We start from the raw sequence: 12,052 nt of genomic DNA on the forward strand, positions 1-12,052 counted from the left end.
GCCTGGCCCATAGCCCTGGAGGTTATGACAATGCAAGTGAATATCTAAATACTTCTTAAATGTTACGAGAGTTTCTGACTCAACCACCCTTTCAGGCAGAGTTCCAGACTCCCACCACCCTCTGCATGAAAAAATTTCTCCTCAACTCTCCTCTTTGCCTTCTATCTCTTACTTTAAATCTATGCCCCCTGGTATTGACCCATCTACTAATGGAAAAAAGTGCCTTCCTATCCATCCTATCTATGCCCCTCATAATCTGATACACTTCTATCAGGTCCCCTCTCAACCTTTGCTGCTCTGAGGAAAACAACCCCAGACTATATGATCTTTCTACATAGCTCAGACCCTCCAGCCCAGGCAGCATCCTGGTAAATCTCCTCTTGCACCCTCTCCAATGCGATCACATCCTTCCTATAATTTGGTGAGCAGAACTGCATGCATTACTCCATTTGTGGCCTAACCAGCATTTTATACAGTTCAAGCATAACCTCCCGGCTCTTATATTCTATGCCTCAGCTAATAAAGGCAAGTATCCCATATGCCTTCTTAATCACCTTTATCTACCTGCCCTGCTACCTTCAGGGATCTGTGGATATGCACCCCAAGATCCCCCTGATCTTCAGTACTTTCCAGGGTCCTACGATTCATAGTGCAACCCCTTGCCTTGTTGGCCCTCCCCAAATGCATTACCTCACACTTTTCTGGGTTGAATTCCATTTGCCATTGCTCTGCCCAACTGACCAGTCCATTGATATCCTTCTGCAGTCTACGGCTATCTTCCTCACTATTTACTACCCTACCAATTTTCATAACAATTTTGAAGTAACAGAGTGGGTAGTGCAGTTCATGTGTATATGTACTTTCCAAAGGTATTTGATAAAGCACCTCATAATGGACTTGCTAGCAAAATTAAAGCCCATGGGATTAAATGGATGATGACAATGTGGATACAAAATTTACCAAGGGACTGAAAGCAGAAAATAATGATGAATGGTTGACTGTCGGAAAGTATATTGCAGTGTAATCCAGTGGTCAGTATTAGGAGCACTGCTCTTTTTGATATTTGTTAATGATCTGCACTAGGATGTGCAGGACATACAGTTTGCAGTTAACATGAAATGCAGGTAGAAAGTAACTGGTTTAAAGGAGAACATAGGCAACTGGTGAAATCGGCAGACACATGGCCACTTGAAATTTAACGTTTAAGTGATGAAATAAGTATGGCATTTTGATAGGAAGAATGAGGAGAGGCACTATAAACCAAATGGCGTGAAGGAACAGAGCAACCTGGGCTTATATATACACAAATCCTTGAAGGTGGCAGAACAAGTTGAGAAGTTGCTTGAAAAAAACATGTGGCTATATTAACAGAGGCATGGAATCAAAAGCAAGGAAGTTATGCTAAAATTTTACAAAACACCATTTCGCCCTAGCCGCAATACTGTTCAATTCTAGGCATCACACTTTAGGAAGGATGTAAATGCTTTAGAGAGAGTGCAGAAGAAATTTCCTACAATGGTATGAGGGATGAAGGAAGTCAGTTATGTGGAGAGGTTGGAGAAGCTGGGGTTCACCTTAGACCAAACAAGGTTAAGAGGAGTTTTGAAGGTTAGAGTAAATAGGAGAAACTGTTTTTAGTGGCAAAAGTGTCAGTAACCAGAGGACACAGATTTAAGTTGATTGGCAAAAGAATGAGGTAGCATGAAGAAACATTTTAAAACTCAGTGAGTTATTGTGATCTGGAATGCACTGACCGAGTGGATGGTTGACATAGATTTTAAAAGGGATTTGGATAAATACTTGAATGGAAGAAATTGACAGGACTATGAAGAAAGGGCAGAGGTGTGGTACTAATTGGATAGAGGTGCATTAGCTGCCATAGGCGTGATGGGCCAAACGGCTGCTTCCATGTGATGTACAGAGATGACAAATTTCTGCAAGCTGTAGATAGTTGCATTGTTCCTCAAACAGCCTGAATGCTTTTTAGACATTTGATTCATTCCAAAGCTCCATAATCTGATGTGTGCTTGGGTCATTTCTACTGAATTGGGAATGATATTACAAATCTTTTCAGCAATTTTAGTTCAAAAAGCTTAGAAAAACACTTTGAACTGAAATGTTTCCCTCCTGGTCTAGAGGGTTTGTTCATTAAGATGTTCAAAGTGTTTACGTGGTCAGCTATCTCCTCATAAGCCTCCCATAGTAACAGTAATCCACAACTTAACTACTGGACCGCACACATTCAATATTTCCTTTTGGAATTTCATTTCTCTTCCTCTGCCTCAGCCTGCAAGTATTCGGTTATCTACCAAGGCTAAGGAAAGAATGTTAATGTTCAGTTGATGAATTACTAATGAAAATTTCAATCATGTAAATACGACAGTATCCACTATTGCCTATTTAGATTGCAATTCAGTTTATCGATGCGTTTTTAAAATTTCTCACACTTGACTGAATTTCCATTTATAAAACTGAAGATTTAAGAAAGTTTGGGGTTTTTTGTTATTCACTGAGCTTTGTTTAATGATTTGTTTAAGTCATTTTATTTGGACTATGCAAAGCGTAATCTCGTAAGTATTGTCCTGGCATGGCACTTCACATTTTTAATTGGCTTTTTACATAAATGTTGCTGGAAAAGGAGAAACTTTATTTTAAAATGGTCCCTTATAGTTGATGTTTAACTTTGATTAGACATTCTTACAATCAAATCACAGCAGAAATAAGTTTTTTTTTCTTTGGTTCAGTTTGTATTCCAGCTTTTCTGTTAAGATTTGCTTTTACTGGTTTTAATCCAAATAACTAATAATAAGTGTGCCACCATCAAGAAAATATTTATACTTTGAACTATGTTACCAAATTTCTAAATAATTAATAATGCGTGGCATTACAAGAAATGTTAATGCTGATAAACATTAATAATTAAGAACCGCAATAAGTGGTGATGAAGAGACATGAAGCTTGAAAATCCAAATCTGAAGAACTTAAATGTATTCTGCATTCTTGAATAATATATTCAAAGTACTTAGGTGCATTAATGCCATTTATTTTGCTGTTTTAGCTTGCACCAAGAGAAAAGGCTAGTTTGAACTACAACCAAAAATTGAAAGAAAAATTCCAGCACCATCCTCACATCAAACGTATAGCTCGTCACCGCCATTTGCCTAAAATGATTTATAGCCAGTCAAAGGAGCTCCGCATCATGAGGGAAGCACGACGCAGAAAGTAAGTTTTACAACACAGCATCCCCTATGTGATATTTTCTATAATTAAGACTTAAATTAAAATTTGACTCAATTTTATCAAAGTGCCCAAAATATACTGTATTCAAACATAAAGCTACAGTTCAAAAATTAAGATACAATATAGCCTAATTAGATAGGCCTTTGTTGTTTGATAAATAAAATCTTAGAGGGATTTTCACTGTACTAAGCTGCACAGGGGGCAAAATGACTTTGGATCCACAATAACTCACTCCATGTGGTGGATTTTCATCATCATGGTGGGTAGCAGAAGACGGGAATGTATAATGAGCCTTGACTGAGATCCCAGACATCCATCAGTCAGTTGAAACAGCTGTGCCCAAGGGGAAACATTGCTTGACTGACAGCTTTTTCCCTTGGATTGATTTCGGAATTGCTCATTGTTTACTTACACATGATAAAGAGGTGTCAGTTGCTTTCAAAGTTTCTGCTATTGATACTTAAAAGATCTGGTTGATTGACACGTTTATAGGGCTATAGTAAATTCAGTTTTTTTTAAAGAAAGGTATGAATGAATGAGTTATAAAAAGCTTTTTCCACACATGCCATTCTTAATGTACGATTCATTGCTTCTGTACAGGGTGTATACTGGGTGAATGGGCATCGAAGTGCCATAGGTTGCCATGAAGGAAATGAGGACGTCATGGGGGGTGGGTGGAGCGACATAGATTCCCTTGGAAATCTATGAGGGACCATTGGAGGTGGATGGAGGGGCATAGGTTGGCATGGGGAGCGTGGGTAAGACTTTTTGAACTCGCCTTTCAAAAGGTTCCGTCATCCAGACTATGGCTCATGATATATCTGAGGGGTCATGAACCACGAGTTCTTGAAAAGCTGACCTGACTCCATGAAAATTGCAGAGGGCTAAAAGATGGCAATGGAGCCAGTCAAGTCAGGAGCACAGGGTGCGGACTTGCACCTTATCCAACACTGGCAGAAATAGGAGGCCCTAGGAAAGGGGTCGGGAATCCCATAATTGGGTGCCGACCACCATTTTTAAATGGTGTCCCTGATACCGTGATTCTGTGTTTCCAGTGCCTCATGTGATGGTAAGTAGAGGTGAAGTGCTTTCATAAATTGACTCAATTGACTCAATGATGAAATAGTTAATCATCCAATGCACTCTTGCACAACAACAACAGTAACCACAACTGAGGAACTAAACATGAAATAAGCCACAATTTATTTAGATCAGTGTAACTGAAGAGCAAAATTTTTGCATTGTTTAATCTGTATTTTCTACAAGCTTTATGACAAGTCAGAATTCTGTACACTACTGCACCACTGGTCGACTCGGTAATAAATTGACTGACTTGAGCATTTTATAATCAATTAGGTACAAATCTACATTTTAATTTTATGTCACACCTGTCTTGAGCATGAGATGTAGAATTTATGCTTGTCTCCTGCAATGTTCTGCAGCACTGGCCAACTTTCAAGTTTTGTTCACTTTTTTCCCCACTGTAATATCGAGGAAATGTATTGATTAAAATGAGAATTAAAGTAATGTTGCAAGGGTAGTAAAAGTTTTAAATGATTGGCAGTACTGAAAGGATGTAACAGAAAAATAAAACAAACATTTTTGCAATGTCACTGATAATGCTTGTAGGTGGCCAGACTAGGACAAATATCCCAATCTTCTACATGGATGGCTTTAAGACCATAAACTATACAGATCAAAAAATGCAAAAAATGTTATTTTTCAGTTCTTTTTGAGCTCTCTGCCTGAAAGCAGGTCTGACCCACAGTGCCACAATCTCCACCACACTGGCCGTTCGGTCAACTGGGCCAACCGAATCCACCCACCGAACCTGCCCCACCCCAAGGAGTCAGAGTTGCTGTGGCAACATACATTTTTACATGCATGTTGTAGCCAGGGGTTATGGATGGTGATGGTAGAGGCTCCATTTCTTTCCATCACATGGCTGAGCAGAAAACACTCTCGCTCTTACGACAGCCATTGCTGCATGTTGGAAGGATTCGCAGATTGATACTCAACCTGTTTGGCCACATTACAAATGCATATTCCTTGGCCATCAAGTCCTGGAGAGTGAGACTTGAATCCGGAGATTCTGTTTCAGAGGCAGTAACGCTACCACAGTACTGCATCACAAGACCCCCTAATTTTTAAGCTACATGCATTTAAATGAATTATAGCTCATCCAAAGAATAGGTCCTTAGTTACATTTAGCATCACTCTGTAACCAACTCTTAGGTGCTGTGCAAGTGTGGATTCGATGATCAAAGACACGAACCCAAGTGATTTGACGTTCTACCTGAGCCAAAGATTGTGCTTGATCCTTTGTGCTAATCCCTCCTATCAGGTTTCTGCCCCATCCACTGTGTGACTGTGACAAATGTAAACTTTCCCTCCTTGTCCTTCTCAACTTGTCTGTTGCCTTTGACACAGTTGATCACACCATACTCCTCCAACACCTCTGCTCTGGGTGGGACTGCACTTGCTAGGCTCCATTCTTTTCTATCTAATCCTAGCCAGAGTGTCACTTGTAATGGCTTCTCGTCCCATACCTACACTGTTACCTTTGGTGTTGCCCAAGGATCTAACCTTGACTCTCTCCTATTTCTCATCTACATGCTGTCCCTTGGTGACACCATCCAAAAGCACAGCGTAGTTTTCACATGTACACTGACGATGCTCAGCTCTCCTTCACCACCACCCTTCTTGATTCCTACATTGCTGCCAAATTATCAAACTCTTTATCTGACAACGAGCACTAGGATTAAATATTGGGAAGACTGAAACTATTGTCTTCGGTCCCCATTCCAAACTCCATTGCCTAGCTACTAATTCCATCCCTCTTCCTGGCGACTATTTGAGACTAAGCCAGACTATTCACAACCTTGGTGCCATATTTGACCCTGTGATGAGCTTCCAACCACATATCATGCCATCACTAAGACTGCCTATTTTCATCTCCGTATCATTACCCAGCTTCACCCCTGCTTCAGCTTCACCCCTGCTTCAGCTTATCTGCTGTTTAAACCCTCATTAATGCTTTTGTTATCTCTAGACCTGACTATTCTAATGTATTCCTGGTTGCCTCCCACATTATACTTTCCATAAACTTTGAGGTCATCCAAAACTCTGGCCTTGTCCTGACTTGCACCAAGTACCATTCACCTATCACCCCCATGCTTGCTGACCTACATGGGCACCTATTCAAGTAATGCCTTGATTTTAAAATTCTCATCCTTGTTTTCAAGTCCACCCCTCCCCATTTCTAATCTCCTCCAGTCGCACAACCCTCTGAGATAGCTGCACTCATCTGATTCTGGCCTCTTACAGCATCCCTGATTTTAATCCACTGTTGGTGGCCTTCAGCTGTTTAGACCCAAAGCTCTGGAATTCTCTCCCTAAACTTCTACAACTCTCTACTTCTTTCTCCCTTCAAGATGCTCATCAAAACCTACCACTTTGGCCAAGTGTTTGATTATTTGTCCTAATGTTGTTTTATATGGCTCGGTGTCTGATTTTGCTTTATGTTCCTGTGAAGCACCTTGGGTTGTTTATTAAGTTAAAAGCGCTATATAAATATAAGTTTTTATTGAAATGACCATTAAGGTTACACATTGTGACTGGGAAAAGAGTGGAAAACCTATTTTCTCATCCATTTTTCTGCCCTTATGCTCTTTCTAGAAGGTATGTATTCTTCATTGGGTTACAGTTCCAGACAGCCATCGGGGAGGGATTCCTAGCTAATTTTCTCTTTTTTTTTCAAATGACACTGAGGCCAACAGTAGCATTCCAGCTGCTGCCCTGACTGAGTTTAGCTAACTCAGCAAACACTAGGTTTTATATATGGAGTATATCTGGCCTGTATGGCTCAGCATATCATGGGATAAATCTGAAACATAAAACACATAGCCAGCTTTTAAAATGAAAGGGTTTGCAGCTAAGGTTGCATTATGTAACATGATGTTGAGTTGCAGTTTTTCATTAGGTAATAGACTGTATTATAATTCAAGAAGAAAATATGTCCACCACCTTTATTCCCTGAAGTGAGACCTATTGGTTGGATAATTTGATGTAATTTTCATATCACAGGATTACAAAATTCTAAAGATTATTTTAAGTTTTGCAGGCTTTTGTTCCATGAATCCTTATTAATTTAAGTTTTTAGCTTACCACCACCTCATCTGTACTGCATTTAGCTTGCTAAAGGGATGTTGGAATTTCCTGAATTCCCATAAAGATCCAACATCTTTAACATTGAACCTGATCAACTTTCTAGCCTCGACACCCATCTGTTAACACACAAACACATATATGTTAACCTGTATATATTAACACGCACGCACACACCTATATATATGAGCCTAGAGTATTGTAGTTTCTAATGTACTGATGAACAAGCCAGCTGCACGAGAATGGGTGCTGTCAAGCAGTAGTGTCTTTTCTTCCCTACTTGCCAACTTGCAAAATCTATGTTAGTATTAATCAGGCAGTTTCATAAGGCAAATGACAACATAATGTTGGATTCCTCTGATTTATCCTGTGACTTATTTCAGCAGTAAATAAAGTTATAGATGTTAGTAAACTAAATTGAATAGACAAATTATTCTGCACCTTTTCACCCCTAGTTCCCACATATTTGCATTAACATAAGTGTTCAGTTGCAGCTGCTGTCACGTCTCCCACAATTATATTCATTCAGTAGAGCCCCTTCCATGTTTGATATGACCAGATTAGTCTTTATGTTATGGACTTTCAACTAGAATGAAAAACCTTTTAACCTAGGCTTCAGCTCCCACCTCAAATGACCAGTCTGGTACTAGTAAGTAGAAAAATAAGGAATGTAAAATTTAGATAAATTAAGTGTAAAAATAACATTTTAAACATATTACATACGATACAGAATTTTAAGCACAGAAACAGGCTATTCAACCTGGCAGATCAATACTGTTGTTTATGCTCCAAACACTCCGCCTCCCACCTTACTTCATCTCATCCCTCTGCTTGTCTTAACTTAAATGCATGTATGCTAATCGCCTCAGCCACTATGTGCGGTAGCAAGTCCATATTGTAACGCTCCCTATTCCCTATTGACTTAATAGTGATTATCTTATATTTATCACCCCTAGTTTTATATTCCCCACAAATGGAAATGCCTTCTTTACATCAGCCCTATCAAATCCCTTCAAAATTTCAAAACCCCTAACAGGTCACTTATAAGATTAGAGATGAAAGCACCAGCTCATTCAGAATGACATAAGTAAAAAAAAAAAATAGCATCAATGGATGAAGGACAACATGGAAAACAAAATTGAAGTTTTTTTAAAATATATTTTACATGCTACAGTTGATTTTTATGAATGCGTTCCCATTGAATTGTAAAATCATCTTAAATAGTTTTTAGCTGTACTTCTAAAGCTTAGGACTAATATAGCAATCTGTTCCTAAACGTGTAGCAATCTGTTCCTACTGTAATAATTATTTCTGTTCCAGTATAACAGCTGAAAGGCTACAAAATTGTATAGTTCAGAGAGCTTAAAATTGCTACTTCATCTGCTAGTGGTTAAGTATTGCAGTAAAGAAAGGACCCTTGCTTTCACATCCAGGATCCAGAATTCGTATTTCCTAATATCACTTCCTTGCTGTTTTTAATCACTTGCAAACAGATTTTGAAAAAGCTATAAATAAGTGATATGAAAAGATCATCTCAATGAGGTAGATATTAAAACAGCAAGAGGCAGGAAAATGGTTACAGTCAGCAGCAAGTAATGGGGAAAATGCACATACAGTTTAAAATAAACTTTCAAAATGAGGATGGATGCAGTGGTATTTGGATGACAGAAATGGATTTTTTTTTTAAATATGAGAAAGAGCTAAAATGAAGCATACATGGTCACAGCCCAATCACCCTCAGTTAAAGGACATTTCAATTGTACAGTAATCGGAGTCATCAAAGTGAATACAGTGAAAACAGACATTGACAGGTCGCTGTAAGAAGGGGCTAGCTCTGCATTTTGGATAAATGTCTGTGGAAAGCCCTCGCACTGCCCCCACCACCATACTTCTGTAAACCTGCCTATTCTTAGATTTTTTTGGTGTTGTAAAATGCTCTTTCATTAATTTAGTGACAATTTAATGCTTTTTTTTGTTTGAACTGACGAATTGAGTCAGTTAATGAGACTTATATGTATCATTTTTGGCATTTTGAAGAGTTAATTGTAGTCATGTTCAAATATGTATTTAACCAAATAGCTCATTACAAACTTGTTTTTCTTTCAGGGAACTAAATCGCCGCAAGCACAGCAAACCAGGCTCTGTACCATTTGTTTCCGAGAAAAAGAAGCATATTGTGGCTGTAGTAAAATAATTATTCTGCCTGTGTGAAAACAGATTATCTTAATTATTGGACAATATTTCAGAACTGAATTTTGTCAAAATTAAATCAGAGTTACAAAATTCCTTGCGTCTAAGATACTTTTTTCAGAAGTTGATTGAAATATACCTTCATTAAGAATTTCACGTATAAGCTGCTTCATTGGACGTATTTGTTTTCTGGAAATATCTGCCAACTGTCTAGCAACTGAGATACACTTTGTATTATTAAAACCTCTGTTCAATAAACTCAATGCTATTTGTACCTATTAATGGTAAAAATATGAACATAGAGTCAAAATAATTTGAAGTTTGTTTGCATTCTAAAAATGACATGTTTGTTAAAAAAAGATATATCTATAACCTGGATTTTTTTTTCTGAATACTTTACATATTAGGCAAATAAACTTGGAAGACCTAATTTTCAAGAATTGTTTTCATGATTGAAGTAACAAAGATAAATGAAAATACGTAATTTAAGTATCTGTATTTTGACTAACTAATCATTCTACACATTCCGGCCCTCACTTTAAGTTACTTCAGTTAATTAAAATTCAAATATTGGGCTTATAATCACTTTCATTTCATACACAGATAAACAGAAAAAGACTTATTTAATAAAACTATTTATTGTTATGCATTATATTGCCTTTAACATCATAAATGCTTTAAGAAGAATTACTCATGGATGCACTCTCTAGAGGCAAGTAAATTTATCACATACAAAACCTCAAATATTAGCCTTTCTGCTGTTTCCTTTCTGTCCCCTCCACCAAGGTAATAACCTAGTAGTGTAATCTACGTATACCAACCCTGATCAGTTGCATTCCAAGTCCCATCAAGCCTGGTATCATAATTCTAATACTACGGGACACGATTACATCTGTATCAATCAAGCAGTCAGTAGTGGAAAATGATTGTATATTTAATTTAATTTAATTATTCTGTGATCAGTGTGTTCTGTACACCATTTCCCAGCATTCAAGGATGCAATAAACCATTTCCAAAGAAAGCCTGTGAAAAATGACCCTAGCAGATATAAAGGGAACAAGCAAATTCAATCTTTCTGCAATATTGTTGCACTTTTTTTTCTATTTCTTCATATTGTTTTTGTTTTATTTCTGCTAATATTTTGGTTGTTATTAGCCCTTTATGTCACGTGTTTAAGTTTTTAGCAGTGAAAATCCTAATCTTTGTAGAAGGACCTCTTTGAGGGATGATAGGGAGGTCAGGCTCTCAGAGTTGGTTTTGTCTACCCTTATACCAGCATCTACAGACAGAAGTGGCCAGTCCTCACTTTTACTGGTTTTTAGTGCATGAGGCTCTTATTCCCCAAGAAAACTAGGGCACCAGACCTAGTTACTAAAATATGTGAATACCTGACTTAATGTTGGACATAACTTGGAAGCATCCCAATCACAGTATTTCACACCTTCAGTGGCATTTCAGTGGAAGACAGCATGCCTGCGAAATCAACAGCAGATGCTCTGCAATGGGAACGGGGAACAGTCTTCAGCCTCTGGGTAATCAGAGAGCGAGGTACAGGGCTATGTCATCAGCTATAAAGGTACCTTCAGCTACCATTGCAAAATAGGGTTGGCACATCTGCTGATAATATTGTGGCCTGAAAATTGATGACTCCACCTTATAGGCATGAGGATGGTGCTGTGGAGTGGCATAGAGGACCACCCTACATGAAATCCTCTGCAGAATCGCCTCGGCTTCAGCAGCCATCAAATGGTGTTGGCAGTTGGGTTGCTGTCATTTGCCTGCAGACTCGTGCCTGCCCGTAGAATTTATTTCTCGTTATATTTGCTTGTCACTTGCTCTGCTGTAAACTGCAGTAAAGGTTGAGATAGTATTGATAGAAAGTATTGAGATGCCTTAAGCCTTTCCAAAGGCTTTTGGAATTTTTCTTCCCTTGTTCTTACACTCCCCTAATTGTTCCCTTATTTATTTCAGTTACAAACATTCACTCCTGCTCCTTGTGTGCTTCTTACACCTATTGAAATCTGCACTTCAAGCTATGATTAAGGAACTGATTTCTTAAAATAGGGTGCAGATAGATATCTAAATCCTGCCAGTGATTTTTTGGGTCTAAACTGCACCTGTATCATAGAGTATCATCTCTATGTATTTATTCATATGAATTTTAATTCCTTTCATTATATTCTAAGCATGTATTTTGGAGTGGACTACTCTTTTCCCCCGTCTACTTGTTCAGGGGGATGTAAAACATATTGTGGCAGAAATCGAAGAACAGAAGGGGCCAGTATGAGCTAGAGGCAAGTATGCTGCCTAACACTTATCCCTCAGCCAACACCAAAAAACGTATTAACTGACCATTTGACTTGATGCTGTGGTAGGATCTTGTTATGTAAATTAGCTGCCACGTTTGCATGCAAAACAACAATGATTACACTTCAAAAGTAATTCATTGGGTGTG

At 38.3% G+C, this 12,052-nt stretch overlaps 1 long non-coding RNA gene across 1 annotated transcript; it reads left to right on the forward strand.

The window, feature by feature from the left end:
* Positions 1–3,057: 3,057 nt before the first annotated feature.
* Positions 3,058–10,027, forward strand: LOC144678297 (uncharacterized). The gene is made up of 2 exons (XR_013576029.1): positions 3,058–3,222; positions 9,514–10,027. It is a non-coding gene; the product is annotated as an uncharacterized LOC144678297 (long non-coding RNA).
* Positions 10,028–12,052: the final 2,025 nt, after the last annotated feature.

This window comes from Cetorhinus maximus, unplaced genomic scaffold, assembly GCF_964194155.1.
Source record: "Cetorhinus maximus unplaced genomic scaffold, sCetMax3.hap1.1 HAP1_SCAFFOLD_3975, whole genome shotgun sequence".
Classification (NCBI taxonomy): domain Eukaryota; kingdom Metazoa; phylum Chordata; class Chondrichthyes; order Lamniformes; family Cetorhinidae; genus Cetorhinus; species Cetorhinus maximus.